Here is a 13,811-nt window from a genome sequence, read left to right as displayed (position 1 = left end):
TAGCCTTATCAGCGTTTGCATCAAATTTGCTGAGAGAATCTTTACCATTGTTTTAAACAAAACATTTGCAACCAAAAAACCTTAGGTGAGATATATTTGGTTTTCTTCCTTTATAAATTTCATATGGGGTTTTCTTTAGTATGTACAATATCAGCCCAAAAGTACTTTGGTAACTTTGTTTCATTTAAAAAAGTTCTAGCTCCTTCTTTAAGGGATCTATTTTTCCTCTCCATAACACCATTTTGTTGAAGTGTTCATGGGGCAGAAAAATTATGGTGAATTCCATTTTCTTCATAAAACTTTTCAAAAGACTCATTTTGAAATGCATCTCCATGATCACTTCTAATTGAAACAATGTTAAGACCTTTTACTTTGAAAGGAATTTTTAACTTGTTTCCCTTTTTGACATGCTTCACACAATTTATCTTTCTCAAACTTGGGTTTTGGAATACCAATTACTAAGTCCTTTTTAACTAGATGATTGTGATGATGCATGTTTATATGTGCAGCCCTACGATGTCATAACCAAAAATCATCAATCTTACTTACCAAACAACTAAGTTCATGCAATGACGCGTGTTCAATGTTCAACATATAGATATTACTTATCATTTTACCAATGTCGACAACCTCACTGGACATAGCTTCACTTATAAGACAATAATTCTTGTTGAATTAAATTTTGAAGCCCTTGTCACATAGTTGACTAATGATCAAGAGATTGTGCTTTAGTTCATTAACATATAGGACATTTTTTATTCGTGTCTTGTACTGATTTCCAATGTTTCCTTCTCCCATAATTATTCCCTTATTGTTGTCTCTAAAAGTGACATATCCTCCTTCCTTTGACAGAAAGTCGATTGTTGGATCGAGTGGCCTCAGAATAATTAAGAAATGGGGGGGGGGGGGGTTGAATTAATTATTCCTAAACCTTTACTAATTAAAAAATTACTCTTCTAAGGCTTTTACTAAATTGTTAAGAGAATGAGGAGTAGAAGAGAAACTTAACGGAAAGTAAAAGAGTAGGGAAGAAGGAAACAAACACACAAGAGTTTTTATACTGGTTCGGCAACAACCCGTGCCTACATCTAGTCCCCAAGCGACCTGCGGTCTTTGAGATTTCTTTCAACCTTGTAAAAGTCCTTTTACAAGCAAAGATCCACAAGGGATGTACCCTCCCTTGTTCTCTTTGAACCTAGTGGATGTACCCTTCACTAGAACTGATCCACAAGAGATGTACCCTCTCTTGTTCTCAGTCAAACCCAAGTAGATGTACCCTCTACTTGTACCACAAAGGATGTACCCTCCAATGTGTTAAGACAAAGATCTCAGGCTGTTAAACCTTTGATACTTTGTGAATGGGGATACAAAATAATTCTCAGGCGGTTAGTCCTTTGAACACTTTTGTATTAGGGAATGGGAAGAATCAAAAGAATTCTCAGACTGTGTCGTTTTGAATTCTTTGACAAGGGAGAAGGGAGACACAAAAGAATTCAGGCGGTTAGTCCTTTGTTCTTTTGGAAAAGGGAGATGAGAGACACAAAAAGAATTCAGGCGGTTAGTCCTTGGCGAATTCTTTTTGGCAAAGGGAGAAGGGAATGAAAAAGATGAATAACACAAGTTTTCAAGGTTTGGAAAAACCAGAAAACTTTGGAAAGCTTTTAGCAAAAGGAAGAAGAAGAAGAAGAAGTTCAAAGAGATTCATAAATCAATGTGGAAAGCTTGCTTGTGTAAAGAATGAATTGGAAAAGATTGATTGATAGAATGAATGAATGAAAATGCAAAACAAAGCCTTGCTTTTATAGACTCTTCATGTCTGGTCAAGAAAACCATTTAGAAGAGTTATAACCTTTAGAAAAACTTAAAACCAATTTGAAAAAGTCAAAACCTTTTTGAAGAGTTACATCTTTTGATTTTTTCAGAAACAGTCACTGGTAATCGATTACCAAATAAGTGTAATCGATTACACAAAGATTTTATGTGAAAGAATGTGACTCTTCACATTTGAATTTGAATTTCAAAGTTCAAAGGCACTGGTAATCGATTACCAAAACATTGTAATCGATTACAACCTTTTGAAATTAATTGGAACGTTGTAAATTCAATTTGAAAACTTTCTCAAAACAATTTTGCTACTGGTAATCGATTACAACAATCTGGTAATCGATTACCAGAGAGTAAAAACTCTTTGGTAAACATGTTTTGAGAAAAATCATGTGCTACTCAATTTTTGAGAAAATCTTTTCATACTTATCTTGATTAAGCCTTCTCTTGATTCTTGTATCTTGAGTTTTGAATCTTGATCTTGATTCTTGAGATCTTGAATCTTGATTCTTGACTCTGAACTTTCTTCTTGAGTCTTGAATTCTTCTTGATTCTTATCTTGAACTCTTGAATTATTTTTGATTCACTTGAGTTGTTCTTTGATTGATCTTTGAGCTTTTTGTCATCACCTTTGTCATCATATTTTGTTATCATCATTGTTATCATCAAAACACTTTTGAATCACCTTTGATTCACCATGAAGCTTTGCTTCTACAATCTCCCCCTTTTTGATGATGACAACTTCTGAAATCAAGAAACACACACACACACACACACACACTTTTTCCTAGTCGATCACTCACATAAATTCTCCCTCTTTGTTTTTGAATTTATGCTTCACTTGAAATTAAGTTATTTAATTATGTGAGTTCTTGATTTAATCCATATTTCTCTCCCCCTTTGGCATCAACAAAAAGCCAAAGTGCGTACAAATATAACACATACATAAATGACTAATCATACAAGAGAATAGAGAACAATTAAACAAGATAAATTCATCAAACTTAGAAAGGTAAGAAATATAGAAACCATACATAAATGTCATACAAAAGAATAGAAAACAATCAAACAACTAATTTCATGCAATGACGCATGTTCAATGTTCAACATATAGATATTACTTATCATTTTACCAATGTGGACAACCTCACTGGACATAGCTTCACTTATAAGACAACAATTCTTGTTGAATTAAATTTTGAAGCCCTTGTCACATAGTTGACTAATGATCAAGAGATTGTGCTTTAGTTCATTAACATATAGGACATTTTTTATTTGTGTCTTGTACTGATTTCCAATGTTTCCTTCTCCCATAATTATTCCCTTATTGTTGTCTCTAAAAGTGACATATCCTCCTTCCTTTGACAGAAAGTTAGTAAGTTTGGACTTGTCACCCATCATGTGCCTAGAGCATCCACTATCCAAGTACCATAGTGAGTCCTTTGCTTTTAGTCACACCTACAAGACAAGATCAATTAGAGAGAGGTGATACCAAATTTAGGTTGGGTCCAATAGGGTTAATTTCCACAATTAAATCTTTAGGAATCCAAACACATTTGCCTTTAGGAATGTCAAATCTCCTAACATAGCATTTATAAGATGTATGTCCTCTTTTCATGCAATAATGATAGGTCTTTGCATTAGGCTTAGAATGCACTATGTTCTTATTTTTGGAGATCTTGTTTTGGTTCACCCTTTTGGAGGATGCAAACTCAGTTTTATTAGAAAAAGTAGTTTGCTTGTCATACCCCAAACCAGTCTTATCGGTAGTATGCTTTTGCACACTGAGCAAGTGATGAAGATCACTCTTTCCTTTGTTCAATTTTCTAAAAAGATCTTTAAGATAGGAAAGCTCAGTTTGCAACTCCATATGTTCTTCATAGTGATCCTTTTTGAAATTTTCAAACTCAATTTGCAAAGACTTATAATCATCCATATTTAGAGAGGTAAATGTGTAGAAGAAAGCTTCATGATGATGAATCAAGATTGATTCCAGGAGTTTTGATGATAACAAAGATGATGACAAAAAGCCCAAGAGAATGAGTTCAAGATTGAGTCAAGAACACTTCAAGAATCAAGAGAAATTTGAATTCAAGATTCAAGAATCAAGTTTCACGATCCAAGTTTCAAGAATCAATAATAAAGAATAATCAAGTTGAAGATTCAATAATCAAGAAAAGACTCAATCAAGATAAGTACAAAAAGGTTTTTCAAAACATTGAGTAGCACAAGAATTTTTCACAAAACCTTTTACCGAAGAGTTTTTTACTCTCTGGTAATCGGTTACCAGTTTATTGTAATCGATTACCAGTAGCAAAGATTGTTTTCAAAAAGCTTTCAACTGAATTTACAAAGTTCCAATTGATTTCAAAATGGTGTAATCGATTACAATGATTTGGTAATCGATTACCAATGTGTTTGAATGTTGAAATTCAAATTCAATTGTTAAGAGTCACATCCTTTCACAAAAAAGCTTTGTGTAATCGATTACAATGATTTGGTAATCGATTACTAGTGATAAGTTCTGAACAAAAAATCAAAAGATGTAACTCTTCCAATGGTTTTTAAGTTTTTCTAAAAGTTATAACTTTTCCAATGGTTTTCAAGTTTTTCTAAAGGTTATAACTCTTCTAATGGTTCTCTTGACCAGACATGAAGAGTCTATAAAAGCAAGACCTTAACTTGCATTTTAAGAACAATTATTACAATCCTTTACAATCCTTGAATCTCTTTGAACTTCTTCTTCCTTTGCCAAAAGCTTTCTAAAATTTTTTGTAAATCATGAAGATTTTGATGATGTCAAGAAGAATTAAGAATTTTCTTGAGAAAGGGGGAGAATGTAAATCATGCAAGCTTTGATGGTGTTGAGAAGAAATCACATGTTTGTCATCATCAAAAAGGGAGAGAATGTGAATGTATGTATACATGATTTTGATGATGTCAAAAGAAGAATCAAACAAGGCTCAGAAGAATCAAACAAGGCTCATTTTGCTTCAAGATTAATGCAAGATTGTTTCAACAAACAAAGCCTTGATTCAAGATTTCTTCAAGATCAAGCCTTGCCTCAAAATGAAAGGTTTCAAGTCATTCAAGGCACATGTAATCGATTACCAATACATGTAATCGATTACCAATGGTTTGAAAGTGTGTAATCGATTACACATCATATGTAATCGATTACCAGAGACTCTGAACGTTGAGAATTCAAATTTTAAATGAAGGGTCACAACTGTTCAAGAAAAACAACTGTGTAATCGATTACACTAATTCTGTAATCGATTACCAGAGAGGATTTTCAAGGAATATCGCCAACAGTCATATCTTTTTATTAGATTTGTGAATGGCCATCAAAGGCCTATAAATAGGTGACTTGGGCATGAATTTTATGCAGAGAGTTTTGCTTAGCAAAAATGTCTTATCCTCTCAAAAGACAATGAGAGAGATTCCAAAAGAACTTCATTGTCAAATGCTCTCTCAAGAAATCCTTGATCAAACACTTGCAAAATCTATAAGGATTCTTACATGATCTTCATTGTAATATTCTTCTCTTGAAGAGAGAATTCTTCTTTCATTCTTCTTATTCAATGAGATTGGTTAAGAGACTGTGAGTCTCTTGTTGTAAAGGATTCCTGAACACAAGGGATGGGTTGTCCCTGTGTGGTTCAGACTTTATAATGGATTTTACAAAGATAGTGGAAATCTCAAGTGGGTTGCTTGAGTACTGGACGTAGGCACGGGTTGTGGCCGAACCAGTATAAAACTGTGTTTGCATTCTCTCTTCCCTTATCTCATTTATGTTATTGCAATCAATTTTGCCTTGCATGTTTATAGAACATTATTAAATTGATTGTTGTTGCTTCTTCTGCATTCTAAGCCTATCCCTCTTAATATTATTGAGGCCACAAGGTCCAACAGTTTTCTGGTTTTCCAAACCTTGAAAACAAAATTGTGATATTCATCTTTTTCATTCCCTTCTCCCTTTGTCGAAAAGAATTCGCCAGGGACTAACCGCCTAAATTCTTTTATGTCTCCCTTCTCCCTTGTCAAAGAATTCAAAACAACACAGTCTGAGAATTCTTTTGATTCTTCCTTTTCCCAGAAACAAAAGATTTCAAAGGACTAACCGCCTAAGAATTCTTTTGTTTCCCCTTTCACAAAATTTCAAAGGACTAACCGCCTGAGAACTTTGTCTTAACACATTAGAGGGTGCATCCTTTGTGGTACAAGTAGAGGGTACATCTACTTGGGTTATTGTGACTGAGAACAAGAGAGGGTACATCTCTTGTGGATCAGTTCTAGTGGAGGGTACATCCACTAGGTTGTTCAAAGAGAACAAGGGAGGGTACATCCCTTGTGGATCTTTGATTGTAAAGGAATTTACAAGGTTGAAAAGAAATCTCAAGGACCGCAGGTCGCTTGGGGACTGGATGTAGGCATGGGTTGTTGCTGAACCAGTATAAAACTCTTGTGTGTTTGACTTCTTCTTCCCTACTCTTTTAATTTCCTTTGTGCACTTTAATTACCACTTTTACTTTTGGTTAAGTTTATAATTCTGTTCTTTACTTTCTTAACAACATAGTAAAAGCCTAAGAAGGGTAAATTTTAATTAGTAAAGGTTCATCAATAATTAATTCAACCCTCCCTTCTTAATTATTCTGAGGCCACTTGATCTAACAAGAGGTATCAGAGCAGGTATCTTGTAGAAAGTCTAACCACTTCAAGATTCATGGCCTCTTCAAATCCTTTGTTTCCTGAAGGAAATTCCATTCATAGACCACCCATTTTCAATGGTGAGGGTTACCATTATTGGAAAACCCGTATGCAGATTTTCATTGAAGCCATATATTTAAACATTTGGGAAGCAATAGAAATAGGACCTTACATACCCATAATAGTAGATTCAAATACTAGCACCACAACACAAAAACCTAGAGACAAATGGACGGAGGAAGATAAGAGAAGAATCTAGTATGATCTTAAAGCCAAGAATATTATTACTTCAGCCCTAGGAATAGATGAGTATTTTAGAGTGTCAAACTGCACAAATGCCAAGGAGATGTGGGACACTCTCCAACTAACACATGAAGGAACCACTGATGTAAAAATATCTAGAGTCAATACCCTTACACATGAATATGAATTGTTTAGGATGAACCCTAATGAAAACATCCATAGCATGCATAAAAGATTTACACATATAGTAAACCACATTGCCTCTTTAGGAAAAATCTTTCCTAATGAAGATTTAATAAATAAAGTTTTAGTATGTTTAAGTAGGGAATGACAGCCCAAGGTAACTGCTATTTCTGAAAGTAAAGATCTTTCTTCTATGTCTCTTGCTACTTTATTTGGAAAATTGCAGGAACATGAGATGGAACTCCAACGGCTTAATCAAAATGAAGAAACCGACAAAAAGAAGAGAAGTATAGCCTTTAAAGCCTCATCATCAATGCAAGAAGAAAATGAAGAAGAAGACTTCTCATTCTTTGTGAAGAAGTTTCAGAAATTTGTCAAGAAAAGAAGAATCGAGAGGAGTCAGAACTTCAACAATGGAAGAAAATCACAAGAAGACTCTCAAGTTCTTAAATGTTACAAATGCAACCAACTTGGTCACATCAAAGCTAATTGTCCTTCAAATGAAGAATGGCCTAAGAAAAGTGATAAGAAAAGGTATGATGAAAGAAGGACCAAGAAGGCCTACATTGCATGGGATGACAATGATTCATCCGATGGTTCAGAAAAGGAAATTAATCTTCTAACCAAGGATTATGAGAGTGATGAGAACATTTCTCAAGAAGGTTAAACAAAGAGCAAAAGTATGACTTCCATCTTTGAAGATCTAGACACCTTAATCATGAAAAAGGTAACATCAAAACCATTCTCTTGTTAAAATTTATTGTTGGATTGAAATTTTCCTTTTAATTAATTTGATTATGATGACTAACAAATTTTTATTTTGTTTGACCTGATTGATTGAAACTGTGAGTATATGTTTATATGTTATTGATTGAGTTTACTTTTAAATAAAAAGTCTTCTTTAAAAATTTTGATAATATTTATGATCTTTATTTTTCATTACTTAAGTTAAGTTAATTATTGTGATATAATTGAATATATAGATATATATATTCCCTTTAAATGATTATGCATGATTTTGAATATGATATGTGAATTATTTGATTAAGATTCATTCATAAAGTATTTTCTAATATATATTTTTTTAAGAAAGTATTTTGATACTCATTCAAATCCCTTTTTCCTTAAAAGTCAATCAGCTTTTATTTTTTTGGCTAAAATGCTCTCTGGTAATCGATTACCATATTAGTGTAATCGATTACAATGTGTCCCTGCTCCTATATATTCAAATTTCAAATTCTGAAAGCTGCAACCCCTCATTTTCTCGAAAACCCTCATTCCCAAATCTTCATTCTGCCATATCTCACTCATTTCTTGTCCAAATCACTCCCCACAAAGCCCAAACTTCATCTTTTTTCATTCTCTTTCATTTGAACCGATTGAAATTTCAAAAAATCCCTTCTAATGGCGGAACCATCAAAGAAGAGAAAGGGTTCTTCGAGTCGGAGTCAACGGCATTCCGAGACTCAGGAAACGCCGATTCCTTCCTCTATTCCCTCTGCCTCATTGTTTTCATCCGAAGAACAGCAGATATGGTACACAAATCTCTTTTCTTCTCGTTCTATTATTGATCCAAAATTCATTGATATGGATTTCTTTTCAAATGATAGTTTTTAATGCATTCAGGCATTTGAAAACTCCAACCTTATTCCTTTCATGTCTTTAAAATTGCTTGTTTACTCTGATTTAGTCAAAGCCTTCTATTCAAACCTAGAAATCCAAGAAGGCACTTTAATTTCTGAAGTTTATGGGATTAAAATGGTCATTGACCAATCCCTATTCTATGATTTAACCCAATTATCCAGTGAAGGTGTACCATTTGAAGGTACACTGATTGATAATTGGAAGTTTGACTTCTCTGTGCATGATGCCCGCCGGTTGGTTTGCACCAACCAAGCGGATATGACAGGAAGGCTTCTTGCCGGTTCATTGGCTTTTGAAAGTCGCATCCTTCATTATCTCATTGTTCGTATCTTGCTTCCAAGATCTTCAAACCTTGCACAGGTTTCTGAAGAAGATCTTATTGTTATGTGGGCTTTTCATAAAGGCCTACAAATTGATTGGGCCCACCTAGATCGATATCGCATGCATAAGGCATTGCGATTAAATGCTCCATTGCCTTATCCACACCTAGTCACCCTCTTCCTTGTACACTTTAACATCCCTCTTGATTCTGAACCTTATGTTCCAATCAAGAGATCCTTTCTAATAGGCGTTGCTGTCATTGCATTCTTTGGTTATCAAAAAGAGCATGATGGCTCTTGGGTGAAAAAGGGTGCTCGACCTGTTGATGAAGAAGGTCATGGTGGAGAAGATTCCTTTCTTCTTCAAAAGATTTTGGATAGGTTCGATGGTCTTCAAACCTTTGTTGGTGAAAGGTTTGATACTTTGGAGTTACAAGTGGACATGCGCTTCAATGAGATGGAGTCAAGAATCACCAAGGTCGAAGAAGATGTTTCTTATATTCATACAAGCTTTGATCTACCACCACCGCCACCACCATCATCTTAGTTTTTCTATTATTTTTAATATTACTAGTACTTTGTTTTCTAGCCGTGTATTTGGCTATATTATGACATTTGAACAATTTAGTATTTCTTTATTTGCATGGTATGATTGAACAATTATGAATTATGTTATATGACTATGTGGTTTTTATATATTTGATCTATTCATGTTTCTTGCTTCATGATTGGTTTTTATTCTTCAATGAATGTCTTGTGAATGATTAATAGTATATGAATGTTTTATACTTGTTACGCACTTTGGCTTTTTGTTGATGCCAAAGGGGGAGAGAAATAGGGATTAAATCAAGAACTCACATAAGTAATTAACTTAATTTCAAGTGAAGCATAAACTCAAAAACAAAGGGGGAGAATGGAAAATTAAGTGAGTGATCGACTAGGAAAAAGTGTGTGTATGTGTTTCTTGATTTCAGAGTTTTCATCATCAAAAAGGGGGAGATTGTAGAAGCAAGCTTCATGATGATGAATCAAGATTGATTCAAGGAATTTTGATGATAACAACGATGATGACGAAAAGCCCAAGAGAATGAGTTCATGATTGAGTCAAGAACACTTCAAGAATCAAGAGAAATTAGAATTCAAGATTCAAGTTTCAAGAATCAAGAATAATCAAGTTGAAGATTCAAGAATCAAGAAAAGACTCAATCAAGATAAGTACTAAATTTTTTTTCAAAACATTGAGTAGAACATGAATTTTTCACAAAACCTTTTACCAAAGAGTTTTTTACTCTCTGGTAATCGATTACCAGTTTATTGTAATTGATTACCATTTGCAAAGATTGCTTTCAAAAAGCTTTCAACTGAATTTACAACGTTCCAATTGATTTCAAAATGGTGTAATCGATTACAATGATTTGGTAATCGATTACCAATGTGTTTGAACGTTGAAATTCAAATTCAATTGTGAAGAGTCACATCCTTTCACAAAAAAACTTTGTGTAATCGATTACAATGATTTGGTAATCGATTACCAGTGATAAGTTCTGAACAAAAATCAAAAGATGTAACTATTCCAATGGTTTTCAAGTTTTTCTAAAAGTTATAACTTTTCCAATGGTTTTCAAGTTTTTCTAAAGGTTATAACTCTTCTAATGGTTCTCTTGACCAGACATGAAGAGTCTATAAAAGCAAGACCTTAACTTGCATTTTAAGAACAATTATTACAATCCTTTACAATCCTTGAATCTCTTTGAACTTCTTCTTCCTTTGCCAAAAGCTTTCTAAAAGTTTTCTGGTTTTCCAAACCTTGAAAACAAAATTGTGATATTCATCTTTTTCATTCCCTTCTCCCTTTGCCAAAAAGAATTCGCCAAGGACTAACCGTCTGAATTCTTTTTGTGTCTCTCTTCTCCTTTTCTAAAAGAACAAAGGACTAACCGCCTGAATTCTTTTGTGTCTCCCTTCTCCCTTGTCAAATAATTCAAAACGACACAGTCTGAGAATTCTTTTGATTCTTCCTTTTCCCATAAACAAAAGATTTCAAAGGACTAACCGCCTAAGAATTCTTTTGTTTCCCCTTTCACAAAGTTTCAAAGGACTAACCGCCTGAGAACTTTGTCTTAACACATTGGAGGGTACATCCTTTGTGGTACAAGTAGAGGGTACATCTACTTGGGTTATTGTGACTGAGAACAAGAGAGGGTACATCTCTTGTGGATCAATTCTAGTGGAGGGTACATCCACTAGGTTGTTCAAAGAGAACAAGGGAGGGTACATCCCTTGTGGATCTTTGCTTGTAAAGGAATTTACAAGGTTGAAAAGAAATCTCAAGGACACCAAGTCGCTTGGGGACTGGATGTAGGCCTGGGTTGTTGTCGAACCAATATAAAACTCTTGTGTGTTTGTCTTCTTCTTCCCTACTCTTTTAATTTCCGCTGTGCACTTTAATTACCGCTTTTACTGTTGGTTAAGTTTATATTTATGTTCTTTACTTTCTTAACAGCATAGTAAAAGCCTAAGAAGGGTAAGTGTTAATTAGTAAAGGTTCATCAATAATTAATTCAACCCCCCCCCCCCCCCCGCCTTCTTCATTATTCTGAGGCCACTTGATCCAACAAAATGAACAAACACAACCATGGCTTTATAGCTTGAAACAAGTTTTTCATTTTCTTATCTCAGTTTGTCCAGCTCAATTTTTGTTGAAGCCAATTTAGCGATATGCAATTTTAGATCACTTCCCAGCTTTTCGTTTAAAACAACAAGCCTTTGAGCTTCTTCATGCATTTTATTAAATGCTTCCTAAACTTCTTCAAATTTAGAATTTACCCCAATTTCTTCAATGGTTGACGAGTCATCCATTGAATTTGCCATCAAGCATACATTTGCAACTTCTTCACTAGAAGAGTCGGAGGATATGGATGCATTGTCTTCCCAGTAAGTTGTTTTCTAAGGAATATATGACATTTAAATTTGATGTGACCTTGCTTTGCACATTTAAAGTATGTGAAGGTGTTGTTGATGCTTTCTATCTTCTTTGAAGGTTTAGAGAATTTTCTATCTTTAGACCTTTTGAGAATTTTTCCAAACTTCTTTACCATCAAGCTAAAATTCTCTGCCTCTTTGTCATCACTAGAGCTATCTTTGTTGTCTTCATTTGAAGAACTAACCTTGAGTGCAATTCCTTTTCTTTTCTTTTCTGTTTCTTCGGCAAGAGATTGTTGAATCGACTCGTTTTCACATGCAAACAATTTTCCAAAGAGAGCTTCAATTGACATTGATGCCAAGTCCTTGGATTCCTTGATTATTGTAATCTTTTGTTCCCAAGTTCTTGTAATACAATTGAGGATTTTGATGTTCAGCTCATCATCTTCAAACGTTTTTCTAAGACCTAGAAGGTGATTCATAATATCAGTGAATCTTGTTTGAAGTTCTAAAATGGTTTCTCCATTCTTCAGTCGGAAAGCTTCATATTCAGATACGAGAGTGTGTTTCCTTGCTCTTCTTACATCCCATGTGCCTTCATGAGTGACTTCAAGCATTTTCCATATTTCCTTTGCAATTTTTCACCTTGCAAAACAAAAGAATTCATTAGAAGATAAACCAGAAATTAAAATGTTTTTAGCTTTTTGATCATCTTGCACCTTTCTTTTTTCATCATCTTTTATTTCATCCCATTCTTTAGGTACCAGTTCACCATTTACTTCTTTAGTTAGTATAAATGAACCTTTAACAATAGCATTCCATGCACCGAGATCAATTGACTCAATAAAGATTTTCATTCTCTTTGGCCAAAAAGAAAAATGTTCTCCCTCAAACAAAGGAGGTCGATTTAACGATGCACCTTCTTTGAAACTGATTTGTTTTGAGCCCATTTTAGAAAAACTGTTATCTTGAGTAACTTACAAGATGTAGGTTCGATACAAATTGAAAAAAATGATGGAACTCACAAACCAAGAGGGGGGTGAATTGGTTTCTAAATCAACCTTAAAAAACTAGAGTTAAAAAAACTTCTTTTCCAAGGATTGTATCACAAACTTTTGATAAACCAATATTTAATCAAACACCCTTTACACAAAATCCTTCGTTAAATTTCTTTCTTCAAAAAGATATTTTCTTTAACCTTTAGTAAATTGATCAAGACCAGAATGAGAAAAAAAGATAAGGTCAAGAGAAGATGTACACCAATTTTTATACTGGTTCACTCTTTATCTCTAAAGAAGCTAATCAAGTTATCTAATCCAACACGAATTAGATTTTCACTATACATATAGAATTCTTACAGGCAATCTCAGTTCCTACCCCAGAGAAAGAGACTAAGGTACCCATCCCCAGAAATTGTTATTGCTAACAATTTTGTATGCTTCTTGCAACCCTCCACAGAGATTCATCAACATCACTCAATAAGTTATAGAACTTAGAAGTTGACGGATTTGGATCCTCTTCCATTTCTTTTGCTTCTGGATTTAATACATCATAAGTAACATCTATAACCATATCCATATATGGATTTCTATGCTCCTCAACATGATCTTGAACAACAGATGTTGATGCACTACCCTCCATATTTTTTCATCATGAAGGGTCTAATTTATGTAACTGTCCACAAATTTGTGGTCATACAAATGTTTTTCCATCCAAAATAACTTCTCCCTACAACAGTTCCTACAATTGGCACATGGACAAGGTATGCACCTTGATGCATCAACAATTGTTGGGTCTCTTGTAACAACTTGAATGAAGCCATCAATTTCATTTCTAAATTCTTCAGTTACTAGGCCAAAATGATTCTTTCTATGTAACATCCAATTGCGGTTAGGTCTCATGACTCCTATAGTTTATTTAACACATTAAATTTACCATGCTTTGACAGCATATAGCTCAAATAGA

This window comes from Glycine max, chromosome 2 (genome assembly GCF_000004515.6).
Source record: "Glycine max cultivar Williams 82 chromosome 2, Glycine_max_v4.0, whole genome shotgun sequence".
NCBI lineage: Eukaryota > Viridiplantae > Streptophyta > Magnoliopsida > Fabales > Fabaceae > Glycine > Glycine max.
This window is presented reverse-complemented; position numbering follows the sequence as displayed.